General features: G+C 44.4%; 1 pseudogene; it reads left to right on the top strand.

The window, feature by feature from the left end:
• The first annotated feature begins 4,820 nt into the window (after positions 1–4,820).
• Positions 4,821–10,095, top strand: part of LOC123163758 (ATP-dependent DNA helicase DDM1-like) — a 25,569-nt pseudogene continuing 20,294 nt past the window's right edge.

The following is a 10,095-nucleotide window of genomic DNA, read 5'->3' as shown; positions in this document are numbered from 1 at the left end:
TTGTAGTGGAAAGCGATGGTAAGGCCGGTGGCCTAGTTTTGTTTTATCATAAGTCGAATAAAATTGAGTTGAACTATGTTTCGCCCCACTTTATTGATATTGTTTTTATGAATGAGGAAGTGGTTCAGTGGCGGTTCACGGTTTTCTATGGTCATCCGAAATGGAATGAGCGCCATCTTTCTTGGGACGATATTCACAATCTATATAATAAGGGCAATCACCCCTAGGTTATTTTGGGGGACTTTAATGAAATTTTATACCCGTCGGAAAAAGAGGGTGGTATGGCTAGACCACTTGGTATGATGAGAGAATTTCGTGAATGCCTAATGGATTGTGGGCTGGATGACCTTGCCAATATGGGTGACCTGTTCACTTGGAGGAGAGGCGAAATACGTGAACGTCTTGATCGGGGGGGGTCTGTAATATAGCGTGGGCAAACAAATTTCCACGAGCGGCAGTAATCAACGAAGATCATGTTCATTCTGACCACCGCCCAATCGTACTGGATACAGATTACTTGGATGAAAAGATCTTTAAACGACCAGAGGGGCGGGTTAAACAGTTTGAGGCGAGGTGGTTGAAGGAAGAGACGGTCACTGAAATTGTTAAGGCATCTTGGGAGAAAGCAAGACTTGTAGGTATTGGACCGTCACTTGCTGATCGTACGAGAGCAGTACATGCCGATCTACATACCTGGGACCGGGAAACTCTAAAGGGACCAAAGGTGAGAATTAGGAAATTAAAAAAAGAATTGAAGAGACTAAGGCGGGGTCCATTAAATACGGAGTCTCAAGGTCGTCAGAAGGAAATTATTGTGCTAACTGAAAATATCTTGGATCAAGAGGAAATTTTCTGGTTACAAAGAGGACGGGCGAACTGGTTGATGCACGGGGATCGTAATACGTCTTTTTTCCATAATGCTGCCACGGCTAGGAAAAAAAAGAAATAATATAAAGAAACTATTAGATGAGTCTGTAAATAACAGAAAAGGATTTGACGAATCACATAACTGAATATTTCACAAAGCTTTTCACATCGGAAGTTCAGCATCCGAATCAAGAAGTTTTATCACTTGTGCGTAAGAGAGTATCAAACGAAATGAACAATGCTCTACTTGCTCCTTATACCGTGGAAGATGTTCGCAAGGCTTTATTTGATATTGGGGACTTGAAAGCTCCAGGACCAGATGGACTCCACGCTATCTTCTATAAAAGGTTCTGGCCCATGCTAGGGGAAGACCTAATTGAGGAGGTTCTGAAAGCAATCAACACATGTACTATCCCGAATGTTTGGAATGATACTACAATCGTGATGATTCCTAAGATTAACACACCAGAAAAGGTATCCCAATTTAGGCCGATCAGCTTATGTAATGTGGTATACAAAATAATTGCAAAAATGCTGGCCTCTCGATTGAAGACCCTTCTACCAGAAATTATTAGTCCAACACAGAGTGCTTTTGTACCAGGTAGATTGATAACGGATAATATTTTAGTGGCCTACGAATGTTTTCACACAATCAAGAATAAAAGAGAGGGTAAAGAGGGCTTGTGTGCTATAAAACTTGACATGCACAAAGCCTACGATAGAGTCTAGTGGGCTTTTCTGAAGGAGATTATGCGGAAATTGGGTTTCCGACGAGAGTGGGTTAATTTGATTATGCAGTGCGTCACAATAGTAGAATACAAAGTAAGGATAAATGCAGATGAAAGTGAGAGTTTTAAGCCTAGTCGAGGGTTGAGACAGGGGGACCCGCTATCACCATACCTATTCTCGCTGTGCACAGAAGGGTTGAATGCCTTGCTCTCACATGCTAAGGAGAACGGGAACATATCAGGAGTTAAAGTCTGTAGAGACGCCCCACCAGTAACTAATCTACTCTTTGTGGATGACTCGTTGATCTTGATGAAAGCCAACCAACATAATGCGGCGGCCCTGAAATCAGCACTAGATTTATATTGTGCGGCGTCGGGACAGCTGGTAAGCGTGGAAAAGTCTAGTATTTTCTTTAGCCCAAATACAAAGGTAGAGGTCAGAGAACACTTGTGTACAACGCTCAATATAATGACGGAGGCCCTGAATGACAAATACTTGGGCTTGCCAGCAAATGTGGGCGTTGATAAAACAGACTGCTTTAAATTTCTGATTGAACGTATTGTTAAGAAAATTAGTGGTTGGAAAGAAAAACTACTATCTGCCGGGGGGAAGGAGATCCTGCTCAAAGCTGTGATCCAAGCCATACCTACCTATGCAATGTCGGTCTTTAAAATTCCTAAAAAAATTGTAAAGGAATCATTGACGCGATAGCACATTTCTGGTGGGGATACGAGGAGAACCAGAGGAGGATGCACTGGATGGCCTGGTGGAAAATGTGTGTACCAAAAACCAAAGGAGGAATGGGATTCCGTGATATCCATTGTTTCAACCTGGCTCTGCTGGCCAAACAGGCATGGCGTCTCCTTGATAATCCTGATTCCTTGTGTGCCACTATTCTAAGGGCCAAGTACTACCCTGATGGCGATTTGCTGAATTCCAAGTCAAAGCATGGTGCTTCCTTCACCTGGCAAAGCATTATGGCAGGCATTACTACTCTGAAACGTGGCTATATTTGGTGAGTGGGAAATGGACATAACATTAATATTTGGGAAGATGCATGGATCCCAAATTGTACCACTAGGAAGATTGTGACTCCTAGGGGGGACAATTGTTATCCAGAGTGGTCGATCTGATTGACCCTGTTTCCAATAATTGGGATGAAGACCTGATTAGACAAACTATGTGGTCCATTGGCGCTCAACGAATTCTTTCAATCCCACTTTCGCAATATAACACGTCAGATTTCATTGCTTGGAGTTATACGAAAAATGGTATGTTCTCGGTACGGTCTGCTTATTCCGTGGAGTGGAATGATCAGTATGGGAGTAAACTAAAACACTCTAACGGGATGGGCCGGACCACACCTAACCCTATTTGGTGTCAGATATGGAAATTATCATGTCCGGCAAAAGTCAAAACTTTTATATGGCGTACGTTACATGGCACTCTCCCATGCCGGGCAACACTTGCTAACAGACACATGAAGGTCTCGCCCCTTTGTCCTACTTGTTCTCAGGGTGTAGAAGACACAAAGCACATGCTTTTCCTATGTACTAAAGCAAAGGAGGTTTGGAAGAGGCTAGGAATAGATGAGATTATTGATAGAGCTTGTGAGGTTGATCATGCTGGAGAGGCGATACTGGAATACCTTTTAGTTCTCCTAGATCAAGACTTGCGTATTATGGGGTACCAAAATGTACGAGAAATGATAGCTATTTCAGCTTGGTATCTATGGTGGGAGAGACAGAAATTAGTGCACAACGAAACAACTCAGAATGCAACTCAGATATCAATGGGGATCATAGCCCTCACATACAATTTTGTAAATGCATCATCTTCAAAGGCGTCCATGAAAAAGGGGGGTTGGCATTGTCCCCCTAGGGGTTTTGTTAAACTCAATGTTGACGCCTCTTTTGACCAGGACATGCTAAAGGGTACGATGGGGGCGGTTTTGCGAGACGACAAAGGTAGGTTTATTGCAGGAGGAAATGGAAAGATTGACCATTGCGCGGATGTTTTGATGGCAAAAGCTTTAGCCCTCAAATTTGGACTAACACTAGCGCAAAGGGCAGGGTGCAATCGCCTAACATGCATGGTCTCAATCAACTCAGATAATCTAGAGGTGATTGAGACCATGCAGGACGAAGGACAGTCAACGGGTGCGGCGGCGGCAATCTTCGATGACTGCTTCCACTACGCATGTGATTTCATCATGACTAGATTCGAACATTGTAATAGAGAGGCAAATAAAGTAGCACATGAACTTGCTAGATTAGCTAGATTTTCTTCAACTTCAGATTGGTTCGAGGAGCCTATCAGTGAAATTGTACTCATCCTCATAAACGATGTATTGATTATTTCTAATGAATAAAGCTTCGTTTTATTTCAAAAAAATAGTCTAGGTCCACATGTAGGCTCTTTACACTTTCTTTTATCCTTTTGGCACTATAATAATGTTCTACTCCCTCCGTCCGGAAATACTTGTCATCAAAATGAATTAAAGGAGATGTATCTAGACATATTTTAGTTCTAGATACATCTCTTTTTATCCATTTTGATGACAAGTATTTTTGGACGGAGGGAGTAATAAATAGTGGCTACAAATGATCTATTGCATCTGTGAGGGAGATGTGGTTCTTGTCAGTGGCAGAGGACGGCGAAAGATTAAGGTGGGGCAAACTTAAATAAAATATCAAAATGAAAGTACAATACAATATCAAAGTAATATATACACTATTTAAAATTCAAAAAAAAATCTATACACTATTTATTTTATTTTATTTTTTTGTGAGGAGAACTTTCGATCTATTATCATGGTTTAAAAACGTCACCGTGTTGCTGCCATCTGGGCGCCCACGCAATGCATGTGTGTCGTTTGGGGGATGCCTTTGACCCACCGTCTGCATGTCGGCCGCACTGCTGCCTGGCTAATCCACATGGTTCGTGACTTTTTTTCCTTTTGATTGAGTAGAAATACATCGTTCGTGCCAATGTCATTGATATCGTTCTGGTCGGTGGCGCTAACAGATTCTATAGCTTTTTTTTTTTTTGAGAAACGTTTTCGCTATACTAGCGCCTAGCGAGAAGAGACTTTGGTCCAGTCTAACGAAGGACCCAAATAACACGGCCCACATGCACTGCAACACCGGCGGCTAGGCCCGTTCTATCTCGTTTAATTTTCCCATATGCTCAACACTTTATTTGTCCGTAGAATCCTCAGATGGATGGATTTACAGGCTATGGCTCGATGCCACCGCATTGGACAAACAAAACCGGTTCATGTTTATCGGTTGGCAACATCGAATTCTGGTGAGATATGGTTACGGCATGATCTTCAGGCTCTTGCTTGGCTGATTTTTGTGGCATCGGGGCTTATCTCCTGATTGTTGCACAAACGGATTATTAAGAGAGCTTGTGGAAAGCTGAAGCTAGAGCATGTGCTGATTGAGAAGGGACAGCTTCAACAAGATGCCACCAAGCCTAACGCCTTAGATGTAAAAAACTGATGTCCAGAATATAAAAGATTGCAAAAAATCATTACCTAAGTGGGCTGCCTCCTCCTCAAGAAAAATCTAGGGTTCCCCTGCCTCCCGCCGGCGCCCTCGGTGGTCCACCTCATCTCCGATGGCCTTAGGGCCATGGCGACGGGGTGGATCTCGGCCCTTACTGGTGGGAGGGCTCTGTTTTCAGTTATTTCTTCGTGTTTTGGTAGGGATTGTGTCCTCAGGAAGACGAGACAAATGGTGTGTGTAGCAAGCAGCTGCCGCCTAACATGGCTAGCATGAGTGGACGGTGCCGAGGTGTACGTCTTGCTGCCGGCCATCCAAGTGAGCGGTCGCCGCGTAGCAATACTGATCGATGCCAGTGGATGCACATGAGCTGCAAGAGTAGCTCGTGCGACGTATACCAACTCTCTGTGAGTCTGTCTATGTGAGATGGCCACATGAACGACAGCGGCGACACCAACATCAGCCGCTCTCCTCGTCGTGTGCACGCACCATGGCGGCGCGGCTGCCGGAGCACGACCCGGCGGCCTCCGATATGTCATGCGTGCATGCTGTGTGCTTGGCTGCTAGCGAGTGTGCGCATGCGTGTAGTGTGCGAGTGTCTGCATGCGTGGTGCGTGTTGTATTAATAACATCGCGCTCTAGTTATTCAGCGGTAACGTTCAGCTGGTTCAGTTGGGTAGCTCGCTTGGGCGCTAGCGACGAGTTTCCTATTCAGTTCTTCCTTCAACTCTATAAACAGGTGGGACCTGCATAAAGGTACAGAGAAGACTAGGCTGCTTATTTGCCACATAGGCAGTTTGACCGGTCAAAGTGTGCAAAATACGAATTTATATGGTGAGCAGTGATCGTATAGTCACCTTATGTCGTATTTAGTGACTGTATTGACCGTATTCGGAAGTACAGGGACCAAAGTGAACTATCGACACAAGTACAATGACCAGTGATGCATTTTACTCCTCATGTTTTGGCGAGCTGTGTCCTAGCTTGTGCTCGTTCTTTCTTCCAAGCTAGAGCTAGGCAACCTATGGCATTGTTCTGCTGCTCTGTGATGCTATATCTTCCAGGTTTTGGTGTAGGACTGCTTAGCTTTATTAAGTATCAACACAGAAGAGGTTGTGCGTGACGATGATGAAATGCTGTTACTCCTGCTGTGCTGTGTTTCGTGGCAAGAATCTGGAGAGAGAATCCAGGGCAACTATTTTGATCGTTTGTTTTTATTTTTTCAGACTCGCCTAGTTAGAACTTCCTCCATGTTAAAATACAGTGCATATAGTCTTCAGTCAAACTTCCATGAATTTTGATAAAGTTTATATAAAAATTATCAATAACTACAATATCAATTCAATACCCTTAGGTTCATCATGAAACGTACTTTCGTAACAAACGAGGACGGAGTTTGGTAAGAGTTGATGTGAAATAAATACATCACTGAAAGAACTCTATCATAAGTGATGGTTAAACCTGCAAACTACCGATTCTAGAAGGGTTTTCTATGAGTTAAATACCAACTCCTTAGTTCTTTTTTAGGGAAAACACCAACTCTATAGTAGGGATCCTTCACAGTAAGCGGTGGCACTAACTAGTAGGAGTACTCTCTTTGTCTATATACTTAGCATATTAGCTTTGTCTCGGCTCAAACTTTTTGAACATTGATCAAGTTTATACAAAAAACAAATTACCTTTCAAAATACCAAATCAATACCACTAGAGTCATTATTTAACATATTTTCATATCATACATTTTTATTGTGAAATTTTAGATTGCTTTGATAGACTTGGTCAAACTTTATAAAGTTTGTTTAGGTCAAAGCTAATATGCAAATAAAAAAAGCAGCAATAAGCGAAGTAAATAAAAACAAAGGGAGCATTGAGGGAGCTACATGTCAGGAAAATGGGCCACGGCCTGACAAACCCATAACACACAGTGCATTATTGAGAGTAAACTGGGCCATGGGAGAAAAATAGTAGGCCTTCCTTTGTATTGGCCCGCTTAGTTTTGATTGTGTAGGCCTGCCACTGTAAGGGGGTACTATATTTTGGGGAGATCCCAGGCTTGGACGCACGCTTCTCAGTTAGCAATACCCTTCACTGTACATTGAACATCTAAACAAAGACTACACTCAGCCTAGCAGTGGCGGCGAGCAGGGGCCTGGCCCCCCCATCGAGCGATGCATGTAATTAGCGATACAAAAGCAGATATTCTCCACGTATATACATACTCGGCCCCCCTATCTCTCTCAACGCTAATTTTTAAACAAAGGGAAAAAGGCCCAAGTGAAGCCCACTAGCGGCCAGGTTGGCGATTGCAATCTCTCCTGGTTTGGGCGTTGCGTTCCCGCTTCCCATGTGAATAGCCTGTACGTGGATTAGAACGCAGAAAGTAGTACTAATTGATCAGATTTTGCCGTCACGCCGTACTGATCAGATCTACTAGTACTGTAATTAGTTCTGTGCCCTCGCCCGCCCGGCCGCCTCTGCTGTCCATAATGCCTCGCTGCTCCCGGCGGGACGCAGGCTTCTTCACTTGTCAAACCTTCCGGATCCAACCAACAGAAACTAGCCAGGACCAAGGTTTAACACTTCGGTACATCACACCCATTTACTAATCTCAATTCATCTTGTATCACTGTTGAACTTATACATCCATTTTTGTTGTTTAATTGTTTTGTTTGTGTGATTTGTGATGCTATGATTTGATGAATAATTCCTATCTTGTCCTAAAAATTATTGTGATCTTGACGCAAATTATTTTGTATGAGTTTTCCTATTTGTGATTGGAAATTTTCCTATGTCGAACTTATCCTATATAGCTAACTGAAAGATTGCAATTCAGCAGCTATGAAGAGAAAAGCGCTGCCAAACACCGTTAAGATTAATTCATTTTTAAGCCGGTTGCTTCAACTTCTCGAGCTACTGAAATTGTTAATGAGGCTAATGTGCAAGTTACAAATCCCGGTCCAATTGACACTCATGACCAGGATATGCCGGACCTGGCAAATGTTGCTGAACAAGCAAAAACATGTAAAATTAGGGATGCCACTGGACAATCAAGATGAAGCTCGAATTTTCTATATATTTGAGGGACCATATAAGCCAAGAAGTTCCCCCAAACACTCTAAATGTTAATTTATATTTTAAGCACCACCAAATGGGAGACGACTTACTTGGGTATTGCATGATCATATATGTTGAAGGCAATCTAGCGGTTAAGTTCTTTTTCCAATGAATTTTTCTTCATCTTATTGGCAGTTGTAGAGGTTAAATTTAAACTCATACAACCGTATCCATGTTTTGTAGCGTGCGGCGCATATTACTGTATGATAATAGTTATTTTTTCGATTTATAAAAAAAGTTATGAACTTGACTGGCCCCCCCTATACCAAAATCTGGCTCCGCCCCTGCAGCCTAGCATAGAACAACAATGGCTAAGGAGAAGAAGGACTGCACTAGGAAGCACACAACAAATTCCCCGCGTCTCTCAGTCCCACGGGATGCTGTTTGGCTCCCATCCAAAGGCCATCAGTAACATGGTAATTGACCTGCTTTATCTCTATTCGTTCATCTCGTCAACTTTGCAGCAAGCCAGCAACTATAGGTGCTACTCTCATGTTTGTTCTATGCTACCGCGTCTACCTTTTATAACATGGTTTGGCTAGGTCCACATGTAGGCTCTTTACACTTTCTTTTATCATTTTGGCACTATAATAATGTTCTACAATAACGGCTACATATGATTTATTGCATCTCTGAGGGAGCATCTGGTACTTATCAGGGGCGGAGGACATAGAAAAGTTAATGTGGGGCGAAGTTAAATAAAGTATCAAAATGAAAGTATGATATAACTTTAAAGTAATCTATTCACACTATATTTTTATAGAGAAAAATATGTTTTTGGTCCCTTAAGTTTACAAAAAGTCGACGTCTAGTCCTTCATGTTTTTTTTGTCGACATTTAGTCCCTTATGTCTCAAACCAGATACATTTCATCCAAAACCAGAAATGTGGCAAAAACCGTTGACGTGTCACTTTTTTTCTCTCTCCTTCTCCCCTTTCTTCAAACATGCACCTTGTCTGCGTTCGCCCTGCACAGCCATGGCTATGTTGCCGAGGTCAAAGCCGCCAATCCCGCGCTGGTGGTCACTGCACCACGGCCACACGCGCACGAGGACGAGCCACACTTCACCCTCGTCCCTTGCCACCTCCACGTTGGCCCCCCTCTCCGCCATGACGCGCACGCCGAGGGGCTCGTCGTGGACGAACGGGAGCATCACAGCGGGTGCCCGAACACGAAGCTCTTCACGGTGGAGCCCCACCCGTAGTGCGCTAGGGACGCGTCCGTCACGCCTTGGGCGAGCTCCACCAGCCACCCTGGACCATGCCACAAGTTTGACGTCGAGGTGGGCATGCCGTGCTCCATCCAGCACCTCCTGAAGTCCTGAGTGATGGCATGTACGAGCAGCTGCATGGGCCGACCGTGCGGAAGCTGGGCGGGCTCTGGCGGCCGGAGCGCCACGGGGTGGTCGTGGGCGTCACGACGGCTAGATGGCAACGAGTGAGAAGTTGATTACGCTGCTGGATTGTGAGAAAGAGCACGCTGAAGAGGTACGGGTGCTTCGGGTTGCCGTGTTGTGCATGGGCCGCATGCCGGCCATGAGGCCATCGATGCAGTCCGTGGTTCCGATGTTCCTAGGAACGCGCAGAGCGGTGCAGCGAGCCCTTCCATGGCATTCGTTAGCTCGGGAGGCACGTCGACAGAGTCGGTGCCGTCCGGCAGTCCATCCATGCATAGCAGCAGCCGTGGCACGATAGCGGAGATGAGGCCACAGGTGTGAAGGCAACAGCGGGAGCCTCGCGAAGTCCTGCATCGTCGTTGATGTGCTGGGTGAGCGCGCACACATTACTAGGAAAAAGCCTATACACAGAATCTTACCAGCAACGCAGTAGTGCGCACAAACAAAACTCGCTGCTGAAATAAATATAGCAGTAGCGCG

This window comes from Triticum aestivum, chromosome 7D (assembly GCF_018294505.1).
Source record: "Triticum aestivum cultivar Chinese Spring chromosome 7D, IWGSC CS RefSeq v2.1, whole genome shotgun sequence".
Lineage (NCBI taxonomy): Eukaryota > Viridiplantae > Streptophyta > Magnoliopsida > Poales > Poaceae > Triticum > Triticum aestivum.
This window is presented reverse-complemented; position numbering and strand designations above follow the sequence as displayed.